This window comes from Balaenoptera physalus (assembly GCF_965194825.1).
Source record: "Balaenoptera physalus genome assembly, chromosome: 4".
Classification (NCBI taxonomy): Eukaryota; Metazoa; Chordata; class Mammalia; order Artiodactyla; family Balaenopteridae; genus Balaenoptera; species Balaenoptera physalus.
This window is the reverse complement of record NC_138891.1, coordinates 142,352,195-142,361,328: the sequence shown is the minus strand read 5'-3', so window position 1 is coordinate 142,361,328 and position 9,134 is coordinate 142,352,195. Positions and strand designations below refer to the sequence as shown.

General features: G+C 50.9%; 1 long non-coding RNA gene across 1 annotated transcript; it reads left to right on the top strand.

The window, feature by feature from the left end:
* Window positions 1-340: 340 nt before the first annotated feature.
* Window positions 341-9,134, top strand: LOC309659302. Its single transcript, XR_014262731.1, has 3 exons — window positions 341-1,331; window positions 6,246-6,383; window positions 7,296-9,134. It is a non-coding gene; the product is annotated as an uncharacterized lncRNA (long non-coding RNA).

The window sequence follows — 9,134 nt, the reverse complement described above, 5'->3', positions numbered from 1 at the left end:
GAATGATTATTCCTGGTTTACATTTTGAGGAAACCGAGGCTTATATACTTGATGAATTGTTTGGAGTCACCAATAACTAGTAGATTTTGATTTGATTTTAGATTTTCTGACTTTTTTCTACTGTAGACCTCAAATTCCTTCCTAGAATTACGGCTTCTGGGTACAGACACCAAAAACAAGTGTGGGTGCACGTGTGCGTATTCTCCCAACACCAAATGCAGCCATTCAGAGATGTTCCTTCTCTGCCTGTTTTTCCGATGACCTACAGAACACAAGCCTGTCGCCGACCCTCCACACACACACCTTTCAGTCGTTTTTCACGCTTTTTTTCCTCCAGTTTCTCCATGGAAGCTGATACACCGACACACACAGTCTTGGATGGCCCCACTATCCCTGGCATCGTGCTGGGGACACAGCTGCTGCTGCCCAAAGTTTGCAGAATGTGGCCTGGCTAGACTCGCCTCATGACCTGCAAAAGGAGGGTTTCTGGACAATTTTCCTGATGAATAAAAGTGAGCAGCCACGTAATTCTGCGATTGAAGCAAATCCTCACCGCAGCTTTTCCTACCTGAAGACGTGGTGGATTGTCTCAACAATACAGCCCTTTTACTGAACAGTGGTCACCAATCGTGTCTTGTCCACTCAGAGCGCCACAGGGCCCATGTACTGTGAGTTCCCGGAGGAGGGATGGGGCCCTGGGGTGGGGGGCTTGCCCTGCCATAGGCTCAGCAGATGGGGAGCCCCAGGGGGCACAGGAACCCATGTCGGGGCACCTGCGCTCCGGAGCCCAGCAGGGTTAGCTCAGGTAGGAACTGCAGGTGAAAACAGGAGTGCTGGTGTTAGTGGGACAGTATTAAGGGAGGGTTGGGTTAAACCAGGGTGTGTGAATACTGGGTGATAAGAGAAATTAAATAACATTGTGCTGGACAAGCTGAAGTTAAGAACCAGAGCGTGAATTTCAGAACACTTTTGAGTTCTTTTTACTGATGACTGGGAGAAAGACAAACTATGGCCTCCTAGGTCTTCATGTGGAACAAAGGGTAGGTCTCAGTAATTAATGATTTTAAAGGAACAATGAACGTAGAAAGAAATGACTATTATCAGGCAAGAGAAGTCACCACAGCGGATACAGTGAATCAGTCTCGAAGACTCCCAGTTCTGTTCCAAAGGTGAAGATCAGCCTGATGCAAGTTCTTGAGCTGTTTCGCAGGATCCAAACCCCCTTAAGTGCTCAACCACCAGGCTAACTGGAGCCTAAGGATTGATGACGCTGACCTTTGCTGACCCTTATGATGTCACTCAACTAGGTACCTGGATGGCACCAACCTGGAGTAAGCGTTGCCTCGTTTTAATGCTAATATCTCTGCCCCAAGGGCACGGGTTGCTGCCATATTTGAACATGAAACTTATGTTTGAGCTGTTGTCACACTGGGCAAGGGCATCTAGGACTCCACCTCTACATGGAAGGTCACACTTGCCCTTTTATGAATGTGCCTGCACCCTTGGCTTAAAACGTCCCTGATTTTGCTGTCCGGGGGGACAGTGCTTTGAGAGCTCTCTGCCTGACTCCTTATTTGTCACAAGTAATAAAACTTCTGCTCTGATGGAAGGTACTCGGTGTGTTCATTGGCTATGTACCCAAGTGATGGACACATAGAGTTCAGTAACAGTGGCTGTTGGATCAGAGACACACCTGGGATGGGGGAAGGAGAGAGGGAAAAAGGGGGAAAGTAAGGAGTGAGGGGGAAGGGGGGAACCAGCTAGTGATGGGTGGGGTCATCTCGTGGGAGAATTAATAAACAGAAACCTCACAAAATGGAGTTGGGAGGCCAGAAGGGGCCGCTCTGATTGCACCTACCACTGGACATCAACACAGATCCCCAGAAAAGAGAAGTACCTGGTATCTCCAGCAGGAAGGGGCTCGGCTTTACTAACCCCAGCAGGAGGAAGGGAGACTTTCTCTTTGCCTGGCAGCAGCTCAGCCAATGACAAGCCAGTATCCTTCATATGCCCAGTTTCCTCCAATGGACCTTTTGTTTGTGAGAGCCTCTCCCACCTTCCCTTCTCCTCTATGTGTTTCCTCTCCTTTGCTTTACTGGGCTAGTAGGTTGTTCCGCAGAGCTGCCTGTCCTGAGTTACCATTCCTTGCTGCTCCCAAAGAAACCTGCGTGGCTGGTAAAATAATTGGTTGTTTTATTGGTATAGTTTAACACCTGTTAACCTGGTCCTTGCTGATTTAGGAGGGCTGCCCTGATTTATCCCCAGGGCTATTAAGCTCACTTGGAAATTTTAGGTAAAACTAGAAAAACCTGTCTTGTAACTGAATATACTTTCTTCTTGTCGGTAGTTTTCTAACTGAGCTCTGAATACTTTGCCACAGGAAACGTTTATGTCACCTCCACCCTGTCTGAGCTGGCCCCTCCCTGGACACAAGCAGCAGGCTTGCCCCTCAGTATTTTTTCTGTAATACCCTGTCAACTGGGTCTTGATAGGGACTTCCCTGGTGGCGCAGTGGTTAAGAATCCACCTGCCAATGCAGGGGACACAGGTTCGAGCCCTTGTCTGGGAATATCCCACACGCAGCAGAGCAGCTAAGCCCCTGTGCCACAACTACTGAGCCTGCGCTCTAGAGCCCGAGCTCTGCAACAAGAGAAGCCACAGCAGTGAGAAGCCCGCGCACCGCAATGAAGAGTAGCCCCCCCTCACTGCAACTAGAGAAAGCCCGCACGCAGCAACGAAGACCCAACACAGCCAAAAATAAATAAATAAATAAAATAAAATCTATAAAAAACCCCCCAAAACCAAAACTGGGTCTTGATCATTACCCCGGCGTTCTTTATGCCTTCAATCTGCAAACTGCATTCACTAGGATTAAAAAAAAATGCTCAAATGTCCTCCCTTTATTTTTCCACATAATGACCCCAAAATCACATTTATACAGGAAAAATTCATCCCCATTTCATCATGATTCCCTACATGGGTTTGTTCCTATGGCTGCCTCATTAGATGTCAATAATGAACACTGGTTTCTGGAGGCTCCCTGATTTGCTGACTTGGTTTTTATAAAGGTCTGGAGGAGCAAATGCTTTCAGCATCCAGTTATAAAAGGCGGTCTGGTGTCGTAAAAAGGGGCACAGACTTGGAAAGTAAACCAGCCTTACAGCCACCCTGGTGCCACCACTTCCCAGCTATGGGACTCTGGGTAAAGCTTCTCACCCTCTCTTGACCTCAGTTTCCACCTCTGTGAAGTGGGGCAATCGTTCTCCCCTCGTGGAACAGCAAGACTCCATGTGCTGTCATAAGCCTGGCACACAGGGTTCTGGGCCCCCTCTTCCCACCACATTAGGCCAAAGACTAAGGACACCGAAAAACCCAAAATTTATTCAGTGAATCATTTGAAAGTTGTCAATACCAACATGACTAAAATTAGAACACAAGTCCACTCTGTGCTTCATTGTGTACAAAAGGGACAATTCAGAAAACCTTTGGTTTTAGAACAAAAGTCCAGGCGGATCCGATGCCATAGTCTCACCGTGGTTAAATGGAAGGAGAGAAATCTGGAGGTTAATACAACATCTGATGGGGTTCTTCTGCAAGATGCCAAGCTCTCCAGGCTTGGAGACGGCTCATGTTTCTGGCCTTCATGCTGAGAGGCGGGGATGATGGGAGCCCAGAGGCCTGGAAGGCTCTAGAACTGATTCCAGCGCCGCCAGACAGAAGCTCTTCCACACCCGCTTTACTTCTGCCTGGTTCTGCTGATGCAGGAAAAACATCGGCCCTCTGTTCTGAAGTCTGGTTTCTCAGGTGACGGTGGCATGTAATTCCCAGGACTGAGATGTGATAAACAATTTTAGGGCACACAATGGGCCCCTCGTGGTCTGGGCGCATCTGAGCTTCCTAATTTATAAACACAGAATACTTTTCTCATCACCTGTAAGTACTTTTTATAACCTGGCAGATTATGCTATTCATAGAAGCCATTACTTACTTCTCCATCATGCAATTTGGGGCTGATTCATCAAAAACGAGGCAGAGCCCTTCTGCCAACGACACGGGCGAGATCACTGGACGGAGTCGCTCACGTGAGCCTGGGCACCATGGCGGCACTTGTGGCCGGGGCCTTACAGCCCTGGCTGTCCCCGGAGGGCACTGCTGTCTGCCGGAGTCTGCAGCTGGGGCTTGGGGTGAAGGTAAGGATGAGGGAGGCTGTGTTGCAGCCCCAGGGGCAGCGCCGGGATGCGGGGGGCACCCCAAGGGAGGCAAGCCCCGTGCTCATGGAAGCAATGCCCTCCCCGCCGCAGGAGCCAAGGGATGCCCCGCACGCTTTGGCCGCAGGCGGCCTGACACATGCTCCTCGGAGAGCGGCCTTACAGACAAATGAAATACATGTTTGCTTCCAGAAGGGCAGCGGAAGCTTACAAGGCACTGAGGTGAGAGACATGGGATTATCCCACAGTGAGATGCTTCAGCTGCCCGTTCCCTCTCCCCACCAGGGAGCTTCTCTCTTCATCAGTTTCCCACACTGGGCTCTTAAAGAAAGACCCTCGGCCAAATTCCGCAGGAGGGCTAGAAGAGCCCCCTTATACACACATTCATGATCTCTCTTTCTCCGAGGAAGGCAGTGGAGTTCGCAGGCTGTGACAGTTCCTGCTGTTATTCGTGAAGCTACTGTGAAAGTTTGCATCCTCTGGGCCCAGCAAGGAGCAACAGTGGGGGTCCTTCTTTATCTAGAAATTAAGTTTCCTGCTTTTTTTTTTTTTTCTATTTCTTTATTTTCTTTATTTTCTTTCTTTCTTTCTTTCTTTGGCTGTGTTGGGTCTTCGTTGCTGCACGCGGGCTTTCTCTAGTTGCAGCGATCGGGGCTACTCTTCATTGTGGTGCATGGGCTTCTCATCGCGGTGGCTTCTCTTGTTGTGGAGCACGGGCTCTAGGCACGCAGGCTTCAGTAGTTGCAGCACGCAGGCTCAGTAGTTGTGGCTCGCGGGCTCTAGAGTGCAGGCTCAGTAGTTGTGGCGCATGGGCTTAGTTGCTCCTTGGCATGTGGGATCTTCCCGGACCAGGGCTCGAACCCGTGTCCTCTGTGTTGGCAGGCGGATTCTTAACCACTGCGCCACCAGGGAAGCCCAAGTTTCCTGCTTTTTAACAAATGTCTTGACGAAGAGGAAAAGAAGCGTCTTCACTCCGGAAATGAGGCAGGAAAGTTGGGATTGAATGGCACAGCTAAACCTGTCCTAATTGTTGAGTAAGAATGGGTGCGAGCTGGGCTGTGTTCCCATCAAATCCCTAGGCTGCAGTCCTCACCCCCAGTACCTGTGAATGTGACCTTATTTGGAAATAGGGTCATCGCAGATGTAATTAGTTATGAAGAAGTTGTACTGGAGTGGGGTGGACCCCAACCTAATATGACTGGTGCCCTTATAAAAAGGGGAAATTTGGACAGAGACATTCACACAGGGAAAGGCCACATGAAGATGAAGGCAGAGATGGCAGTGATGCGTCTACAAGCCAAGGAGTGACAAAGATTGTTAACAAACCCCCGGAAGCTGGGGGAGAGCCTGGGACAGATTCTCCCTCACAGCCTCAGAAGGAACCAACTCTGCAGACATCTTGATCTTGGACTTCCAGCCTCAGAGCTGGGAGATGGTAATTTTCTGTTGTTTAAGCCACTCCACGTGTGGTGCTTTGTTACGGCAGCCCTCGGACATTCTTAAGAGAATGGTGACTGGGAATCAGTTCTGGGCCCTCATTTCTGTCTTGGAAAAGCATAGCGGCCTGAGAACCTGTACTGCCTTGAAGCAGGGGCAGCTGGCTGATGTGACACCCTCCTGCCCCTTTGATCCACTGATCCCAGCATGCGGGGAGGGCAGGGGCTCCTGCGCTGCTGGGACAGAAAAGGACCCCACAGGGCAGAGGATCATCAGGGGAAATCTCTCCTCACTCTGGCAGGTCTAAGATGGGTTTCTGAGTAACATTTCTTGGGAAGAACAAGTTCTGTGGGGAAGAAATTTGCATGCAATTGATCCAAGCCGAAGCCTTTCTTGCCTGGGTGATGCGACTTGCCCAGGTCATGCTGCCATCTGCCTCTCGGCTTGTGGTCCAGGGCTGTCTCTTTCCCACCTGTGACCTCGCAGAGGTCTGCTGCACAGGTAGAGGTTCTCCTGGACAGCCCAGGCCCTTTCAGGCGTGAGGCCACACTGATTTCCCTGACACAGAGTTTTCTCTTTCCCATCCCTCTTTCTTTCCAGAAGTGCCCTGGACACATCTGTACCACTGATTCCTCTTCTCGTTTCTCCAAATGAGGACACAGCCAACCGCCTTCCCTGGTTTGTTTTTCCACATCAAGGACCAAGTGTTTCTAAGGTCATGGTGCCCTAAGGAAACAGGTGGGCATTTATAACCAAATAAAGATCCACAAAGCAAATATTAGTAGTGACCAAAAGCAGTAAAACCAAGGCCGTCAGAGACTGTGCCTTCCCACTGTTTCCTACAAGACCCACTGCCAACCTTGAGGCTTTAAAGTGTGCTGGGAAAACCCTTCTTGTTCCCAAACATTAGTGTTCCCCCCACCTCTGCAGCCTGTCAAACGGTCCTCAGAACTAAGCAAGGAGAAGAGAGTTGTCTCAGAGTTTTTAGAATGACTAGTGTCTTGGATTCTCTAGAATGACTGGTGTGATAGAAGCCTACACACAATGGCCACTTGATACGTGTGTATTGGTGTAAAGTTGCCAGAAAAATCTCCCTTTGGGAGCCCCATCCCCAGTTTAAAGTTAAATGGAAGAGAGTGGCTTCTGAAAGGGCCCGGGCACAGAAGCTTCTGGAGACAGTCTTTTAAGTCCCTCCCATTAGCAGCAGAAGCATGAGCAGACCAGCCCCTTGCTCAGCGCAGGTGCTGGGGGTGAGATCCAGGCTGGTCCACCTCAAGGCTCCACGTGTTGGTGGAGCACGTGGATGGCCCCCGAGCAGAGGTCTCCGTAGGAATCCTGGCCCTGCTGTCTGCCAGCTGTGTGGCCTCAGACAAGTTCCTGAACTTGACCCTCCGCCTCCTCACCTATAAAATGGATGCAATATCAGCCTTACAGATTGTGTACAGTTCGTGCCCACGAGGCACTTTACACAGTGCCAGGCTGACCGCAGCCCTAAACATATGTTTGTGAAATGAGCGTGTAACGCGAGCAGCCAGCTGTGTGCAGAAAGGTGGTTGCCAGGATGCCTGGGACGTCTTGGGGGAGAAGGACCTTGGAAGGAGAACGCTAGGTAAACTTCACCTGAGTGTCCGTCTTTGTTTCCTACCCCAGTTCTTTCGATCAGAACAGGAGTGTCATGTCAAGCTCTCGCTGTGGATCCCTTTTCCTGCTCAAACGCCTCCTCTGAGCAGTGAGCAAGAAAGTCGTTTGAGTGGATGAAGCCAGAAGCCCATTTGGCAAGAACGCTGTTTTGGAAAATGATCAGCCGTGTGGGCTGGGATGAGATTTTCTGCGCATTTTCATGATTTCTTCAGCTTCGTGTACCCTGACTGAGCAACATTCAGCTGAGGGAAGACCAGGCAGCAGACGGACGGAGATTTTTCTCAAACTTCTTTCTGAGCCAAATTCAAGATATAGAGAGGGGAAAAAACCCTGTTTTCCCTTTTTAGTTTTGAAAGGTTTCATACGCAGACAATTTTAAATTTCTTTTTTTCCCCAATGAGATGTTTGGAGATGGCTGTACAGGAATGGGGAGGAATTTGTATTTATCGCGGAATTCTCACCCCAACGCCCCTGTCCTTTCCTGTACTTTTCACTGACCATAATTCATGGAGCAGATGGGTAGTGTTTTTGCTAAAGAGAGAGAGAGAGAGAGAGAGAGAGAGAGACAGAAAGAGAGAGAGAGAGGCGTGTTATGTAAGGATGTTCAAAATGACTACAGTGAAAATAGGTCTGGATGAATTCCATGAGAGTAAATGCGCAGAGTCGGGAGTTTTGGTCTGCTCAATTCTTAGCCCATGTGGTCAGCCGTCCCATTAATTGATTGATTGGCTGATTGACTGACTTATTCAAATATGTACTGAGCACCCAGTATAGCCAGACAACAGGTAGGTGTAGGCACTGGGAATCCAGCAAAAAACAAGGCAGGAAAAAATGGTACACTTGTGGACCTGACCTTCTAGGGTCGGGGTGGGGCGTAGTGGCACAGGAGAGGCCACGCTGCAGCCGTGGACACGAGCCACAGCCCTCAGCAGAGGCTGAGGGACTCGCCTGGGACTCTCCATCCCCCTCCCCATGTGCTGCCAGTTTCCTGGCCATGTCTCTGTTTCAGGCCCCATACTCCTGGCTCCCTGTGCAGGTGAAAACCTCCACTGCCTCCTTCTTTTGGAAATCAGACACACCTGGGCTCAAATCCAGGCTCTGCCACTTACCAGCAGTGGTGCCAGTGGGGCAACGTCAGCCCCATCTCTGAGACTGAGCTTCTGCACATGCAAGACGGGGCTGACAGCCTGCCGTGCAGCTGGCAGGAGCATCTGAGAAGAGACACAAAGTGCCTCCATCAGGGCTGGTGCACAGTTCACGTGCGGCGAGAGCCCACCGGGCTTGCTATTGTCTCTGGCATTTCAGACCTGAGGAACCCAGGGCGGGAGCCAGACCCTCCCTCTTTCCATCTCCTTGGATGCTGGGCGAGGCCTTTGCAGCACAGGGTCTGTCACTTGCCCAGAACCCAGGAACAGATGGATGGAGCCGTGGCCGCTGCCCACCCTCTGGGAAGTGCACCAGAACAGCAGTGAGGGGCTGCACCCACGTCCTCCAGGCTCCCCACACTCCTGCCAGGCCTGGAGAGGTGGGGCGTGGGAGGGAGAAGGAGGTTCCACGGCTTTCTTAGTGAGCTGGACCATATCGCCCTTCTTTTGCAGGACACCTGGCTCTCATGTCCTGGTATCTGTGTCCACACAGCCAGGGTCTCAACCAGGGGCAGTGCCATGGTCCAGCGGCCCTTACCTTAGAGGGGAGGACCTGGGGGTCCTGGGCTGCCAGGGACACCGAGAATCACCGTCTCCGCCCCGGGAAGTGGTGGAGGGCACAGATGTTCCCCGGCCAGCTCTCAGGTGTGGTTCACGGCAGGCCTCCGGGGGGCACTGCAGGAAAAGCCAGCAGACATGGAAG